This window comes from Leptonychotes weddellii, chromosome 9 (assembly GCF_054177405.1).
Source record: "Leptonychotes weddellii isolate Sample4059 chromosome 9, ASM5417740v2, whole genome shotgun sequence".
Lineage (NCBI taxonomy): Eukaryota > Metazoa > Chordata > Mammalia > Carnivora > Phocidae > Leptonychotes > Leptonychotes weddellii.
This window is the reverse complement of record NC_138377.1, coordinates 121,543,376-121,555,003: the sequence shown is the minus strand read 5'-3', so window position 1 is coordinate 121,555,003 and position 11,628 is coordinate 121,543,376. Positions and strand designations below refer to the sequence as shown.

The 11,628-nt window shown below is 54.5% G+C and overlaps 1 long non-coding RNA gene across 1 annotated transcript; it reads left to right on the top strand.

Annotated features, from left to right (window-relative positions):
* Window positions 1–221: 221 nt before the first annotated feature.
* Window positions 222–4,052, top strand: LOC145723313 (uncharacterized). The gene is made up of 2 exons (XR_014148244.1): window positions 222–1,333; window positions 3,793–4,052. It is a non-coding gene; the product is annotated as an uncharacterized LOC145723313 (long non-coding RNA).
* Window positions 4,053–11,628: the final 7,576 nt, after the last annotated feature.

Below are 11,628 nucleotides of genomic sequence, written 5' to 3'. Positions count from 1 at the left end.
ACGGCCGACAGGTGGCCGATGTAGCGGATGGCCAGGCGCAGCGTCTCGATCTTGGTGAGGCTCTGGCCGGCGGGCGCCACGGACGGCGGCAGAAAGCGGCGCAGCTCGTGCAGGGCGCGGGCGAGCGTGCGCATGCGCAGCTTCTCGCGCTCGCTCGCGCTCTGCCGCTGCCCGCCGGCCGGCCCGCTGCGGCCTCGTCCGGGCGCCGTCGGGGCGGCCTCTGCGGAGCGGGCGCCGCGGGCCGGGAGCGCGGGCTGCGAGGGGCCGCGGGCGCCGTCGCAGGGGCACGAGCCCGAAGAGTCCGAGGAGGAGGCCGGGGACGTGGAGTCCGGGTGGCCGGCCCAGCCCCAGCCCTGGGGCAAGATCCAGTGGTCGTGGCCCAGGAGGCTGTGCAGAGGAGGGGACTGGGCCATGGCCGGGGCTGCTGCGGGCTCTGGGAGCCTGGGCCGGCTACCTCCAGGCCTGAGCTTTTATCTGGACCAAAGGTGAGAGGTGGCCCCCTGCCAGGTTACAGAGAGGTGTCAAAACCCACAGAGCCCAGGGAAGGCCTGGGCAGGGGGGCCTTGGGAAAGCGGGCCCATTTGCGGAGGTGTGGATTCTGACTCCTCGGGGGCTCTAATGGAGGACCCTGCAGCCCGGGAAGTGTGGGAGGGACAATTCGCATCTGGATGGAGCTGCTAAGCTTCTCACCGAGTTCCCACCCACCCGGGCTCGTGGCATGGTGAGTGCCCAGGAGCCCGACGGTGGTGGGCAGTGCCATCATCGTCTGGGGACGGCCAGGCTGTCCCTCATGTGAAGAGTGGACCCATGCAAAGAGTGGCTGCCTCTCTCATGTCCAGCCTCCCCCCCCCCCCGGGGGTGAGGGGGGTAGTTTGTCCAGTAACTGCCACTCACTGTCTACAGGTGTGCTGGATAAGGCTGCAAGACAAGCCCCGAGGGATTTGCCCACAGTGATGTGGGGTGGGGTGGGGTGGAAGTAGGGGGACATACAAGTGCAGCCTTCCTGGTTTGCTCCCAGAACCCACATTTGCTGGTTTGCTGAATAACACGAGCAACGTCATCTCACTACCCACAGATAGTTTCCGTCCCTGAAAAATAGAGCAGCCTGGAGAAAGAGGATAGGAAGCAGTGGGTGATGAAAATGGGGGAAGGTGAGCCCTCCAGGCAGGCCTGAGTCTATTTGCTGTGTGACCTGGGGCAAGTTACTTACCTCCTCTGAGACTCAAGTTTCCTTCAATCTCACAGCAATAATATTACAAAATGCCCACCACCTGGGAAGGCTGCTGGTACTAAGTGGAACCATCTGTGGAACCATTCAGTGTGGGCCTGGCAGGTGAGCTAAATGTTTGCTGCTCTCATTTCATAAGGAAGGTACTTCCATTTCAAGATGCTGTAGGCATTACTCATTTACTTCATACTTATTTAGCAACTGGTAAAGGTCGGACACACCAGTGTAACACAAGTTAGTTGTGGTCTCGGCTCTCATGACATTTGAAGTTCATGCTGAGAGACAACAAGTGAACAGACCATTATACATTGAACAGCTCCATCACTAACTGGCTGTGTGCCCTTGGGCAGGGCCCTTAACCTGTCAGAGCTTGAGCTTGTGCTCTGTAAAACAGGAATAATGATTATAGTTATCGACTCGTAGGACTGTTGTTATAGTCTTATAGTATAAACTTGGAGATAGTAAAGCTCTCCTCAGCAGTTTATTACAGCTTAAAGGAGGCATCTGGGGGGCCTGGGTGGCTCAGTCTGTTAAGCGTCTGCCTTCGGCTCAGGTCATGGTCCCAGGGTCCTGGGATCGAGCCCCACATCGGGCTCCCTGCTCGGTGGGAAGCCTGCTTCTCCCTCTCCCACTCCCCCTGCTTGTGTTCCCTCTCTCGCTGTGTCTCTCATTCTTTCTGTCAAATAAATAAATAAAAAATCTTAAAAAAAAAAAAGGCATCTGTGTCCTTTGTGATCTTCGGAGAAAGGGCTGAACTCCGAGACTAAGGGCCAAATGATTGCCAGGGGTTGTAGAGTTCTGGCCACAGAGCTGGAGAGGTCACCCCTGGGCCTTGAACCATGAGTAGGACTTGGTTAAGGAGAGAGGCGGGTAGGGAGAATTCTGGCCATGGGAACTGCTTAAGGAAAGGCCTGGCAGTGGGACTTGCTGAGGGGCTTCTGGAACAGTGTGAAGGGGTGCTGATGTGGAGAGCTGGAGCACAGCTTGGCTGGGGCCAGGCTAAGAAGCTAGATTGCCAGATGGACCTTGGAGCAGAAGTGTGACATGAAAAAAAAAAAAAAGCAGGCAATCAGTAATGAAAGTTCAACATGGTGATGTTTCTGGTTTCTGGGATAGATGGGCCTCTATCAGCTTGAAGTAATAAATAATGGCCCTTGCAGCATTTGTGGCCACTCCTAAAAACAAACATTTAGTTACACAAGTTACATAACGAATACATTCTCTTTGGCAGCAGTGGGAACATTACGGGTAAACCTGAGGTCTCTCAGCAAAGAGAGCAGCTCTCAGGTTGTTATGTGGCCCTCCACACCAGGCCCGCACGTTCACCTGGACGTATGTAAATGAGGGAACATTGCGGCCTGTGTTTGTAAGTTGTTCTCTTTTTTTGTTTTTAAGGTTTTATTTATTTGAGACAGCATGAAAGCACACGAGTGGGGGGGGGCAAAGGCAGAGGGAGAAGTAGACTCCCCACTGAGCAGGGAGCCTGATGGAAGTGTGGGGGGGAGGGAGAGGGAGAACCCCAAGCAGGCTCCATGTCCAACACCAAGCATGACGAGGGGCTCGATCTCATGACCCTGAGATCATGACCTGAGCCGAAAACAAGAGTCAGACGCTTAACCGACTGCACCACCTGGGTGCCCTGTCGCTTGGTTTCATTCAACAGCAGGTCTTAGAGCACTCCCCATCAGGAGATGTTGAGCTGATCGTAGAGGGTCATAGGTGACTTAAATGGATGAACATTTAAACATTATACGAACATTAGAGCAGATCATTTTAACTGGAAAAAAAAATGGCAGGAGGTGCAGACAAACCTTCAATGAGGAGATGACCTCACTTTCTGCTCAGGGCTTATTTTTTATTTTTATTTTTATTTTATTTATTTTATTTTATTTAGTTTTATTTATTTGACAGAGAGAGAGACAGCACAAGCAAGGGGAGCAGCAGAGGGAGAGAAGCAGGCTCTCCGCTGAGCAGGGAGCCGATGTGGGGCTCGATCCCAGGCCCCGAGATCATGACCTGAGCCGAAGGCAGACACTTAACGACTGAGCACCCAGGCGCCCCTTAGGACTCATTTTTTAAAATATCAGAGAAAATATGCCCAAGTCACCACTGTAGCATGATGATGAAGGAATAATCGGCATTGATCGATGTTGGTCAGGGCAACCCCTGTTTAGTTTATTCTAGCTGCCATGAATGAGGAGAGGAAATTTCTAATTTGTCCACAGCACAGAAAGAAGGTAACTCACTTAGCAGTGGCCTTGAATCCAAATAGGCTTTCTCTGGAAAGAAGCAGGAAGTTATGCGAGTATTTCATGACTTGAAAGGATTTACACCAAGTTAAAAAAAATTTTTTTTTCCTAAGGGTGGTGGGACTTAGAAAACAGTGGATCCTACACTTTTTAGGTTGAACTCATGGCTGTACTGGCTAGGAATTAATTTACATGTAATTGACATTTGTAAACAAAATCCGTCAGGTTTCTTGTGTGTTTCTTGATCTGGATTCTGAAGTTTCAGGTTAATAATGTGCTGTTGATCCTGAATTTTCTTTTCTTTTTTTTTTTAAGATTTTATTTATTTATCAGAGAGTGCGAGAGCGCAAGCAGGGGAACGGCAGGCAGAGGGAGAAGCAGACTCCCCGCTGAGCAAGGAGTCCCCCGATGCCGGACTCGATCCCAGGACTCTGGGATCATGACCTGAGCCAAAGGCAGACGCTTAACCCATTGAGCCACCCAGGCGTCCCGATACTGAGTTTTCTGACCCACCCCTTTTCACTGTTTTAACTGTTCTATGATATTATAGCACGTGTACCCCAGTCAGGCCCTTACTGATGCATTGTTAGTGTGTGTTTAGTTTTTGCCAAATAGCCCTGCCTTGTGCACAGGCAGGTAGACCTGGAGAGGTGGGATGGCCTTGCGATCTCCAGGAAGGGTCCGAAAATCCAGAATTAGAGCCGGCCTGGAGGGGTTTCCTGTGAAAGGATTTGGTGAATAATGGGAGTCCACCGCCAGCACGAGCCCTGCTTACCCTCCTTTCCTCTCTAGGATAGCCTGGCCTGCTGTCTTGGTTTGGGCTAGCCCCAGAGCCCAGGCCTCAGACTGACTGGGATGACAGAGCATAAGTTCGGGGAGGTGAGGCCCTGGCTCTTCACCAGGCCCCTCAGCCAGACTCTGGAAGCATAGGGACACACTGTCTCCCAGCCCCATTTGCGGGGGGAGCCGAAGCGGACCCCCCACTGGGCCTCCACTTAGCACAGGGAGGTAATGTCACTTGATGGTGCGGAGGCTGGGCTATGGAATCAGACTGACCTGGGTTTAGATCCCAGCTCCACCCCTTCGAAGCCGTGAGAACTTGGGCAACTTAACTCCGCATCTGTTTTCTCATCTGTAAAGTGAAGCGTTCTGATTTCCAGGGTGATTGTTGGGGTAAGTAAGGATGATGCGTGTCATAGTGCTTAGCACAGAGCCTACATTTATGAGTCTTGCTTATAGTACGTTCAGGGGCAGCAGAATGAAGTAGGTAAAGGACTAGGTTGGGGCGTGGGTAAGGGGGCTGGTCTCTTTTAGTCTTGGCCGTAGAAGAAGGTGATTCCTTCCATTCCTGAGACTCGAGCACCAGACCTAGCGCATCCTGCCCAAGCCCCCTCCTCCACCTGCAGCCCTTTTCCTCTGTGGACCCAGCACGGGCACTCCAGCCCCTGGCCTGTGGCAGGGGTCACCACAGCTACAGCGCAGAGGGGACAGGAGAGCTCAGAAGCCTCGAGCCGGAACCAAGCCCACCAGCCCAGCCAAGGCTAGGAAATGGAAGATCTCAACCTGCTTCTCCTGGTGGGCTGGGTCCTGGCCCAGGTGCTGGTCCAGCTTGCCTCTGGGACCCTCAAGCATTCCTCTCGCTATGTGGGAACCTGCCCCAGGTGCTCGGTGAACAAGCCGGGTCTGGGCTCTGCCCCACGGGGGGCTCTCCTCTCTTCCTCATCCAACTCTCCTGTTAAAAGGAAGGACAGCTACAGCTGTATGCTCTTGGACAAGGTGATTAGCTTCTGGGCCTCGGCAGGCTCCGGGCACGGGGCTCACCCCCTCCTTTCTGTGATGGGAGGAGGTGGTGGTTAGGTCAGGGAAACATGGTCCGTAGAATGTTCACAAGTCTGGCAGACCCTTCTAGTTGCACACACAGCATCAGTTACAGCCTCTATTCTTACATCTTTCTTAATAATAGGACTGTATTATTGTGGGTGGCAATATACCCAGCTGGAAAACACGTCCCAGCCTCTCTTGCTCACGGAATGGCTAATGAGATGTTAGCAGAAATATTGGATGGGGCTTCTAGGAAAGCTCTTTAAAGCAGAGAGGTACACTCCCATGTTTTCTACCCCCTTGTATTTTCTTCCTGGGAAATGTGATGGCTGGAGCTTCAGCAACCATTTGGTGACACTGAAGCAGTCCCAAGGACAGAAGTCATCCGCTGAGGATGATGGAGCAGACAGAAGCCTGAGGCATTGATGACAACATGGAAGCACCATACCAGCTCAGGACTGTCTATCCCTGCATTTCTTTAATGTGAGAGGAAACAAATTACCAGTTTGCATAAGTCATGGACATTTGGGTGTGTATGAGCAGCCACACGTAATTCCTGTCCACGTAATAAAGAAGTGCCAGGGTATCCTTGTCAACAAATAGGGCCATGTGAGCTGGATGACAGCTGAGTGAGTTCATAACAGATTTGATGTTCCCACGGAGGAGCGGATGGGTGTTCACCTGGAGGAAGGTCTACAGTGATGGTACTACCAGCTCTATTCCCAGCCTCGTCAAGGGCATAGTTATGATCTCGAATGGAGATACGAATTGATCTAATTTGGGGTAGGGTCCAAATGCAGCAAGTGAATTGGATAACAGCCAGGATCACAGAGAGGCTGACAGGCTCGGACAGCCTACCAGATCTCATAAGGTGGGATCAACAGAGCTCCATGTAACCTCCCTCTTAGTTCGGGGTCAGGTGGCATGTAACCAGCAGCACGCGTGAAAAACAAAGGTGATCCCGTTTGCGAGAAACGGGGTCTTCAACCAAGGACGTGACTGTCTCTTATTCCCTCTGCAGGATGGGCCTTTGCCAGAGTAAGTGGTCAAATGTGGGGCCCACCATTCATGATGAAACAGGCCCTAGCCAAGGACAGCAGGGTTAGTGACAGCTTCAAGCCAGGTCACCAGAGAAATAGTCGAAGGACTCAGGGATGTTTTGTTCACAAAACAAAAACTTTGGGGTAGGATGGTTGCCTCCAGGTGCCTAGGAGGGAATACTCCAGGGAGACCAAAGAACTTCCTAAGATCAGAAGGGGTGTCTTATGAGGGAGTGAGTGGCCTGTTTGTGGAGGTGATCAAGAAGAGGCCAGACGAGTACACACTAGGCACAGGCAGGAGCTGGAGTGGATGGCTGTGCCCGACTCCACCGACGCTGACAGGCCCCCGAAAACGAGGGGGTTGGACGTGACGACCCCTGAGGTACAATCAGAGCTGAGGCCAAGAATCAGGGAGAGGATGGGGCGGCCTCCTCAGGGCCCTGGGCTCTGTGAGGGCGAGGAGCCACGGGGTCTTGGGCTGTCTTGGGCCGGGCTGGGGCTGCACCCTGAGGCCTCCCAGGTGCCTCAGACCCCTGACACTCTCACCCCTGCTCTCTGTGCCTGGAGCCCTGGCTCAGCTGGGCCTCCTCATGTGTAGGCGGGAACCATCATGTCACCGCGCCCTTGGCTCGGCTTGCCAGGATGGCCCCAGTCAGGTGTCAGTGATCCTTTCCTACAGGTGAGGAGACTCATCCTCCCCCATCGACTTCCCCGGACTTTGCCCGAGGCCGGCAGTCAGATGAGAAGGGCAGAGAGGCCCAGGTTGGACCCTGACCGTGCTCAGTCCGCTCTGGCCCTGCGAGGCGCTGTGGGAGGCCAGTGACGGTGGCCCAGCCTGCTCCTAGTGACTTAACACAGGCCCCGCTCCTGGACGACCTCCACCTGCTATTTCTCCCTGGGCAGGCAGTGCAGGGCCCCCCGGAGCAGGCCCAGGGACCTGGAGCCAGGTGAAGGCCTGGCCTCTGCCCTCTAGGTCTTCTCTGCCTCCCCCCACCCCCCGGCTCCCTGCCAGGCCGTGGGGGTGGCCCGGCTGTGGGAACGTGGGGGGAAGGAGAGGCAGGGCACACAGGGGCTGCGGCGGCGTGTGGTATTCTCATTACCAGGGAGCAGTAAGGGCCAGCCCAGCACCCCCCTTGGCCACTGTGGCTGCCTTCACACCTCCTCTCTGCCTGTTGACACAAGGCCACCTCCCCCAGGGCAGAAGGTGTCGACTTGGGAACGAGGGTGTTCGGGGGCCTCCAAAACAGTCCGGCAGCAGGTCCTCTCAGAAACCCCAGAAAGCCCTTCTGGGGTGGGGGTGGGAGGCTGCAGGTCCCCACCCTGGGGGGCCCAGGGAGAAGGTAGGGCCTGTGTCCCCGGGATGGGGAGCGGGGGAGAGGGGGGAATGGGGGAGGACCGGAGCCCTGAGTCCACCTGCCCAGTTAGTCCCCTCTCCTGGCTCTGGGATCTGGTGCTTGACGAGGCCCTGCCTGGCTGAATGCCATCGGTGTCACCAGGAGGCCCAGAGACCGAAGCCACCAAGGCAAGGTCACCCTGACAGGGCCTCATGACTGCCCGGTCTTCTGAGCACTTCTAGACTCTGCAGTGCCCACCACCGTGCCCGCAGTAACCGCGTCAGTGCTCAGACCCCATGACTTCCAGCCCGTGGTTCTCCCCGCGCTTAGATGGGCCAGGCCCAGAGAAGTCGGTTCCTTGGCCTTCATTCCCCAGAGTCAGGATTCAGATCCACAGAGGCCAGGCACCACACCACGGGGAAACTGCCCCGGCCGAGGGGAGGCTCCGGGGAGGGACGAGGGACGAGTCCTCTGGGACTTCAGAAATTGGAGGAGGGGAAAGAGAGCTTCTGAGTCTGCGGTGACCTGGTGTGCGGGGAGCCAAGGGCCACAGAGGGGCATGACCCGGCCACATGATCAGGGCAGGTCCCGGGTGGAAGGGGGGGGGACCGGAAGTTGTGGGTATCCTCCAAGTGGAGGTGCGGCCGACCTGGCAGAGGGACGAGGTGGGAGCCCAGGTCCGGGAGCAGGCAGCCCAGCACCAGTGTGGGGCGTGCCGGTGGGCTGGGGTCCGCCTGGAGGGGTGGGAGAGGCTGTGGGCTAGCAAGCGGGAGGAGGCAGGGGTTGGAAAGGCTACTGGGTGGGGAGTTTGGACTCTCAGGGAGGGAGGCAGTGAGAGCCACAGACATTCTGAGGAAGGAGGGGGCCGGAAGGTGAGGGGCTGGAGGCGGGAAGCGTGAGGAGACCACAGTCACATGTGTGAGGGCTGGCAGGGGCTGGGCATGGGCCGAGGAGCCGAGGCCGAGAATGTGGACAAGGGCAGGAGGGACGTGGCCCCTGTGGGTTGGGAGAGGCACAGGAGGGGCTGGGGCCATAGGCATCCACGGAGCTGCCCAGCCAGCCAGGGCCATGCAGGTGGACCCGCTGCTCTTCCTCCAACAAGAAGGCTGGACCAAGGAGGCTGGCGTGCAAGGGCCTGCAGAGGCCCCAGGACTGCCTGGTCCAGATTCCGGGGCAATAAGGCCCAGTGGAGGGGGCTCAGACCTAGGGCCAACCATGCCTGGGCTCCATCCCTTGAGCCTCAGTCTCCTCATCTATGAAATGGGTGTCCTTGCTGGGAGGATTAGCTGGAGCATCATGTGTTCGGCATGTGGGAGTTCAGAAGTCTTGCCTGCCTGCCTGCCCTGCTGGAGAGAGGGGACCCCCTGTGCTCCTGCAGCTCTTGGGAAGGACAGAGGGGGAGAGTGAGTGGCGCGCACTCCTGCGGCCCAGGCTCCTGGCCCCAGAAGCCACCAGGGGGCTTGGGCCCACCTGCTGGAATGCAAACAAGTTTGGGGTGGTTCTGCAAAGTGTTTTTCCTCCCTTCCCCTCTCCCACTCCCTACCCTCCTTTTCTTTCTCTTATTTTAATTATCAAAGCAGTGCATGCTCATTACAGGAAAAGTGAGAAAATGTAGACAATCAGAAGGAATTTTTTTTTTTTTTAAAGATTTATTTATTTGACAGAGAGAGACACAGCGAGAGAGGGAACACAAGCAGGGCGAGTGGGAGAGGAAGAAGCAGGCCTCCCACGGAGCAGGAAGCCCGATGTGGGGCTCGATCCCAGGACCCTGGGATCATGACCCGAGCCGAAGGCAGACGCTTAACAACTGAGCCACCCAGGCGCCCCAATCAGGAGGAATTTTAAATGCCCCTGGTTCCATCCACCCAGAGAGAACCAGGTTAACACCAGTTGGCACTGGGTTAGGACATATCCCTGCATTCTAAGCTGCTCCAGGCAGCCCTGCAAATACACGAGCATAGAGAGAGAGGCATCAAGAGGGACCATGTCGGGGTTTTTTGTTTTGTTTTTTCCATTTCTTGAAGTTTCTGGTATATGTTTTTTTTTTAGACTGACTTATTTATTTTAGAGAGTGTGCGTGCGTGTGGGGGGAGGGGCAGAGGGAGAGGGAGAGAGCACCTCAGGCAGATTCCCTGCCAAGCCGGGACACGGGGGCTCCGATCTCACGACCCTGAGATCTTGACCTGAGCCGAAATCCAGAGGACGTTTAACCGACTGAGCCACCCAGGCGCCCCTGTCTTTTTTATACCAGCTTTATTGAGAGAGAATTCACACATCATGCGTTTACCTGTGTAAAGTGTACAATTCAGTAGTTTTGTATATTGCATTAAAAAACTTTTATAAAATATATATAACAAAATTTGCCATCTTAACCGTTTTTAAGTGGCGTTAATTCCACCCGCAGTGTTATGTAGCTATCACTTCTTTCCACAGCTTTCCATCACCTTGAGTAGAAGCGCTGTACTCATTAAGCAGTAACTCCTTTTACCCCCCACCCCTGGTGACCCCTCTGCCATGTCCCGTCTCTGCGAATCTGCCCGTTCCAGGTGCCTCATGACAGGGAATCACACAGCGTGCGCTCTGTACATGGCTCACTTCATGGCGCCCCCAAGGCTCGTCCACGACTTCATTCCTTTCTGCGGTTGATAAATATTCCGGTGTACGTATAGACCACATTCTGTTTATCCATTCCTCTGTTGCTGGACATTCAGGTTGTTTCCACCTTTTGGCTGTTGTGTCTAATGCTCCTATGGTGTACAAATCTCTGTTCTAGAACCTGCTTTCAAGTTCTTTGGGTATGAAAAGGGCATATTGTTTTGTGACCAACTTTTCTCCTTACTATATTAACATTCCCATATCAGTAGATGTATTTTTTTTTTTTTTTTTTAGATTTTACTTATTTGAGAGAGAGTGTGTGTCCATGAGCGATGTCAGGGGAAGAACAGAGGGGGAGAGAGAGAATCTCCAGCAGGCTCCCCGTTGAGCGTGTTGCCCAATACGGGGCTCAGTCTCATGACCTGAGCCGAAATCAAGAGTCAGACGCTCAAGAGGCTGAGCCACCCAGGTGCCCCATCAGTAGATGTATTTGTGCAATGAGATGCTTAGAGCACGCCTGGTTCTCCATGATGTGGTGGCAGTTTTGGTCGTAAGTTCTCTAGTACACACTGAGATGCCTCATGGCTTTCCACATGGCGACATCCTTATACCTAGATTTTTTAAAGTTATTTCTAAGTTGCACATGTAATATATGAATGCAAACTCTTTTTGAAAAATTTAAACATTACAGATGAGATTAAAGTCTCCCTTGGGGGCGCCTGGGTGGCTCAGTCAGTTAAGCGTCTGCCTTCGGCTCAGGTCATGATCCCAGGGTCCTTGGATTGAACCCTGCGTCTAGCTCCCTGCTCAGCAGGGAGTCTGCTTGTCCCTCTCCCTTTGCTCGTGTGCACTCTCTGTCTCTCTCAAATAAATAAATAAAGTCTTAAGAGAAAAAGTCTCCCTTGACCACCTCCCAGAACCCAGACCTGCCCCCCACCACACACACACCAAGTAAGTCCTGGGACGTTGTTAGAGATTAGGTGAGGGCCCTGAGACCCTTTCCGCACACACACACGCATGCGTACAGTGGACTCTCATAACAGGTATGGTATCACTGGATGCCTTTCTGTGTAGGGGTTGTGTTTTAGATCTGTAGAACACAGATCTTTGTTCGTGCATCTCTCAGTGGTGTGCTGCTGAATAGATTTTTCCGCAGCTTGGTTCCACCGCTCAGCAGTGTGTCTTCGCGTGTGCCCGTAATCTTTTCTAACCAGAATGAATTCCCATCAGGGAAACTGCTGGGCAGAGGGCGCGCGGAGGCTGTTCTCAAGTTGCAGGCCGGCCTTGGGGAGCCCTGGAGGTGGGCTGTTGAGGCTCCCCTGGTTTGGGGTGCCCCAGCTCTCCTGGCCGCCTGCGCCGTG